The following is a 6,000-nucleotide window of genomic DNA, read 5'->3' as shown; positions in this document are numbered from 1 at the left end:
ATGTTGGGGTGGCCAAGGGGCAGCTGTTGGTGGGGGGGCCACTTAGGGCTTGTGACTGGCATGGCCCAGCAGGTAAACACGAGGCTTCCTGGTTCAGGGCAGAGCCTGGGCGGTTAACTAGTTTCCTGTTGCTGCTGTTAAAAATGATCACAAATGTATCTTCTTACATTTCTGGAGGCCAGAAGTCAGAAACAGGTCTCAGTGAGCTACAATCCAGGCGTCAGCAGGGCTACACTCCTTTTTTGAGGCTTTAGAGGAGAATCCGTTGGCTTGCCTTTTCCAACTTCTAGAGCCCACCCATGTTTCTGGGCTGGTGGCGCCCTCCGTCCGTCTTCAAAGCCAGCAATCCCATCACTCCAAACTCTGCTTCTGTCGTCACATCTTCTCTGACTCTGACTCTTCTCTCCCTTTCACTTCTAAGGATCCTTGTGGTTGTGTTGGGCCCACCAGGATAATCCAGGATTGTCTCCCCATCTGGAGGAGAGGTCTGGTGATCAGCAATCTTAATTCGCCTTTGCCACGTAAGATACCACATTCACAGGCTCCAGGGATTAGGCTGTGGACATCTTGGGAAAGAGGGGCATTATTCTACCTACCACTGGTGGGAAGAGAAGCAGGTAGGTTGAGCTAGTTTTCCTTGTTCCACCATATTCCCAAGAACTCTAAGAATTTGAAATTCAAACCTAGACTTCCAGGTCATTATGAAGGTATGTTTATCAAAGTAGGAAAATAGAACAGAAACTGTATTTAAATGGTTTATTAGTTTATTTGATAACTTTTAGATATTGAGACATGTGGTATGTGGGCCTCCATTCACACTCCTGCCACTGGCCCTACAAATATTAGGGGTAGACCTAACCCAAGGTCACATAACAAGCAAATGTCCAAATTAGAACACAAATTAGAACAAATCCTCTGTTATTTCCATCACACAGGGCACTTCTTCAAAGAGAAGTAAGGCTACCACTGTCTTACTCAGTTTTGATGCTACGTAATCTATCTATCTGCCTCCCTGGTGGTTATAAAGCTGTCTATTTTTGAACCTCCTATCCAGAGCCTAGCTCCCTGAAGCGGAAGCTTCTGAAGCTGTAAACCTCCTCTAACTAGTTTCCAATCTGCTCATAACTTGCTCATACCATACATTGTCCTAGGTGGATACCTCTTACACAGACCCTCCTCTTGGTCATTCAAGTTCTCGCATTTATGGTTTCACCAAACAATTAATCAGCGCCTCCACTGGGGGTACACAGATGGTTTAGTCACTATCCCTGCCCTCATGGAATTCACAGTATAGTAAGGGTGCCGGACAATGAAATAGACAATGATAACCCTAGGTACAGAGATGGGTGCATTGCTAATCCGGGCAGATCTGGGGTTGGGGTTTGGTAGAGGCTTTTCAGAGGAAGTGGTTCTCAAGCTGAGTCTCAACTAGGCCAGGAGGCTGGGGGCCAGATTTTTGGGTTGAGAGACTGGCATGTTTATAGGCCCTGAAGCTACAGTGGGGCAAGTTTGGGGAATCCCAGATCAGTCAGGCTGACTAGAACAAGGAGTGGGAGGTGGGAGGAGGCAGAACTAAGGCTTAAAATACGAAGAGCCCCAGACTGACCCTGCTAGACCGCAGGCTTCATGAGGGCCCTCATGCTACTCTTTGCTTAGCCTCCGTGCTGGCTAGGTGTCTGGTACACAGCAGGTGCTCGATAAATATCTGCTGAAAGACTGAATGATGTGGAGTTCCTGAACACCATACAAAGGGTCCCTGGAGGCAGCATTTCTCAGCCCGGCTGCACACTAGAATCACCTGGGGGAGCTTTCAAAACTAAAAATCTGGGGCTTCCCTGGTGGTGCAGTGGTTGAGAGTCCGCCTGCCGATGCAGGGGACACAGGTTCGTGCCCCGGTCCAGGAAGATCCCACATGCCGCGGAGCGGCTGGGCCCGTGAGCCATGGCCGCTGAGCCTGCGCGTCTGGAGCCTGTGCTCCGCAACGGGAGAGGCCACAACAGTGAGAAGCCCGCGTACCGCAAAAAAAAAAACTAAAAATCTGGGCCCTACCCTAAACCATTTCTCTTACTAGCTTATTAGCTCCTTGAGGGCAAGGGTTGTATCTCATTTCTCTTGAAACTACTCAGTGCCCAGCAAGTGCCTGGCTCACAGTAGGGTTCAATATATTGTCTGGAGGAGGAGGGGAAACAAAATGGAAAAGGGCCACCCTGGATGCTTTCTCTGAATCTCTGGATATGGGGACTTGGTGCGTTGGGATCACCTTTAAGATTCCCTGGGTGATTCCAGCGTGCAGCCAGGGCTGAGATCAGGGCCACAGGCCCCACACCATGGAAATGTCCTACCCAGATCAGATTGGCAGGCCAGATACGCTCTGAATTGACAGCTCTGCAGGAAGTGAGGGGGACTGAGTGCAGAGGTGGTGGTGTTGAAGGTTTAGTGATCCAGGCGAGAGAGAATAAGGGCCCCAACTAAGGCGATGTGAGAAGCAAGTGGATTTTGAGAGAGTTAGGAAGACACAGTCAATAGGATCTGATGGCTGGGGTGGACAGGTGAGAATCTAAGATGCTCCTGACTTCAGGTTTGGAAAACTTAGGTGAGTAATGGGGCTGTTTCCTGGAATCTGATATATTGGGCGGACGCAGGTTTAGGAAGCATTTCGTGGCCCTGTGATCCTAACGGGGCTCTGTAAACAGCTGTCTACATTTTTGCTGGCCTTCTGACTGTTAAGCCCTGGAGTTTCCCTAATCTTTTCCATCTTGCCTCAGGCCCTCCCTGAGTAGTTCCAGCTCCTTTCTTTCCTTCTTCACCACCTTCACTATCCACCTGAGGGCGGGATGGGGGTGGTGGGCACGTCTTCCACAAAATCTGGCTGATGGCACACGTCTCTTTAGCTCCTCTCCTCCCTGCTGCCCCAAAGACACACTCTGGGCCTGTTTTCTTCAAAAAAAAAAAAAAAAAAAAGTCAAAGCGGGGGCATGGTATAGGAATAGGGGGCAGCAGGGAGAAGGTTTCCCTTACTGTTATCAAAGTAACACTCTTAAGAACATTTGGAAAATACTGGGGAAAAAATTTAATCATTTATATCATGCCCACATAAATCCAGTCACTGCCATCATTTTGGTGTGTTTTCTGCCCCCCTCCGCTTTTTAAACTAGACATAAATTATTTTGTTATGTTCTTTTTACAGCTGTAATCATACTGGTGAAACAGAACTGATTTATAAAAATAACGAAGCAGCTTAAGGGGGACAGCCTGAGAGTGGTGCATAGAAAGCAATAGAAAAAATATACCCAGTGGAGGCAAGGGTGTGGAAAACAGGCCCGTGTTAGGGTGTTGGTGGGAATGTGCATTGGTAGAGCGCCTGTGGAGGGCAACTTAATATCTATCAAAATCTCATATGTACGTGACCTGTACCCCATAATTCTACTTAGGATTATCCTATAGAGGATATGTTCAAGTGCACAAATTTAGGTGAAAGAGAATGTTTGCTGCCTCAATTTTTATTTTTCTTTTGGACCTGCACCCCTGAATAAGCTCTGGGCTCTCCCAACCTTGGCCTCTTGGCAGGTGTTGGGGGAGCATCAGTTTGAAAAAAAAAAGTAAGGAAAAACGGGAGACAGATGTTTATAGGGAGATAAATTAAACAGATTGTAGTGTGTCCATAGAAATGGGAGACCATGCTGATCTGGGTAAGTGGGGTGGAATACTTTGCAGGATGGTATGTGGTATCCCATTTTGGTATTAAAGGCTAACACAAACTGTCTTGGAAGGGAGCCACTGAACTGTATATTGGCGAGGTCCAAGATCTGGGAGGTGGGGACTTGTTCTGAGGATGCTCCAGAGGCCTGTCAGCATTGCACTGAGATTCAGGCTCTCCAATGAGGTGACTGGGTTCAAATCCCTGTTCTGCCTCTTACTGCCTGTGTGAACTTTGACAGGTCATGAACCTTTTGTGCCTTCATTTTCTCATGAGTCAAATGGAGATAATAATCATTCCTACCTCATAGGGTTGAAGTGAGAATTAAATTTTTAGTTCATGTACGACGCTTAAAAGTGCTTAAGTATATGAATGTGCTTAATCGATATTAGCTAAATCAGAGATTCCTGAGTTTGCATTCCAGCTTTGCCACACTTTGGGCAAATTTCTTAACTTCTCTGAGCCCTGGTTTCCTGCAGGGTTGTGAGGATCTGGGTTAATGGTATGTAAATATCTTGCTGAAGAAATTGTCTCCCGCTGTAGTTCCTGGCCCTGTTGCAGAGGTGGTAATACCATTTTCTGGATCTTATCCCTGGGAGTGGATCTCATTCAGTCTTCAATTGAGGGGGAGCACACTTCAGGGCTAGAGGTAATAGAAGTCAGTGCAGCAGCCTTAGGGCCAGAGGATGGCAGAGTGGGGGCATGTGGTGGAAGGAGGGGTTCGGCTGCTACTCGGCTCCAGCCGCATGTAGACTGGCCAAGAACTGCTAGATCTTAACTGTTTTTTGAGAGAAGTTGAGAAATCTCCTGGTTTTTAACTCTTGGCAATTAGCTCAATTTTGTCAACCCTTTTAGGGCAAACAAAACATGGCAGCAGGCCATATTTAACCCACGAGCTGCCAGTTTGCTGTCTCTGCTCCAGTCTTTCTATTCTTGGATTAGCAAAAGATTTAATAAGTGCCCTGCTGTACCTGTACTCCTCAGCGCCAGATCGTGTTTACTGTTCTGCAACCTCAGGTCTGCTGGCCCAGCGTTGCTATCACGTACTAATTCAGCCGGGTGCGTATTTCATTGTGGTTTAAATTTGCATTTCCCTGATTACTAGTGAGATTGAACATCCTTTTATGTATCTATAGAAGTATTTTGTTCCTCAGTAGAATTTCTGTTTTAAGTCTTTGGATCGTGCTCTAGTTGCTGATAGTTTTAGGGCTTCCCTAATGGAATTTTTCTTTTGAATAACATCACACCCACTAGGCTGGACTCCTCACAGCTTTGGTGCCGTCTGCACATCTTAGGGGGCCCAGCACCAAGCACAGTGCCTGCTACACAGTAGGAAGCTCAGTAAATATTTGAACGAATCAAGTCCTGTTTCAAGAGTACGATATTTCTTTATTTTGCAGTTCTCGGCACAAGTAGTATTGATTTAGCTATCGGCTTATTCGACAAGCACAATTCCCCCACTTTGATGAGAAGACAGACAGAGAGATTTGTCTGTGTCTTGCCCTGTTAAAACCAGGAAGTAAAAAGAGGAACTGTCTTGCCTTAAGGGAACAGTGATTCTTGTAGGTGATTAGGGAAGTGTTTACTGAAAGAGGTACTGGTGCTTGAGAGAGGGAGAGATTGGAACTCTGATAGCCAACTGCTTAGAAATTATCCTAACCTGAGGCTGAGGAGGATAAGCCTGAGGTATGAGTGCCCCCTTGATAGTTTGTGCACATCATATTAATACGTGGCATTGAATGTGCCCTTTTCCCCATGATACAGAGGGTCAATTGCGAAGTGAAGCCTCTTTTATGTTGAAGTGGGAAGAGCATTGTTTTCACAGCCATAGACCTGAATTCCAGTCCCAGTGGTTCCCATTACCTCACCAAGCCTCAGTTTCTTTTTCTATAACGTGGGGACAGTAGTAAAAAAGGCTGTCCTTTAAATGAGAAAATGTTTAAAACATCCATTTCTCCTAACAATACTAAGTCTTCCATTTGATTTTTGTTGTGTTTACCATAACTAGTCTGCCTTCCTACTAGGCCAGAGGGACCCCTCATCTGGTGGGGAGGGCTCTAACCCATGTTTGTCTCTGAATCAATCTGCCTGTCTTAGGCAACTCTGTTCCCAGGAGCGATCTTCCTATGGATTTGCCGATCAAGCCTGGTCTTTGCGGTGGCAGCTCCTCTGATTCTTGGTTGCACAGCGGCTTTCCTAGAGAGTCAGTTCCCTGAGGGCTGCAGGGAGGTCACGCGGTTTGAGCAGTGTGGTTCTGCATGGCTGGTTTTGCATCTGTGCTCAGATTACCAACTTTTTCTTTT

Source organism: Leucopleurus acutus (assembly GCF_964270905.1).
Source record: "Leucopleurus acutus genome assembly, chromosome: 2".
In the NCBI taxonomy this organism is placed as follows: domain Eukaryota; kingdom Metazoa; phylum Chordata; class Mammalia; order Artiodactyla; family Delphinidae; genus Leucopleurus; species Leucopleurus acutus.
This window is presented reverse-complemented; position numbering follows the sequence as displayed.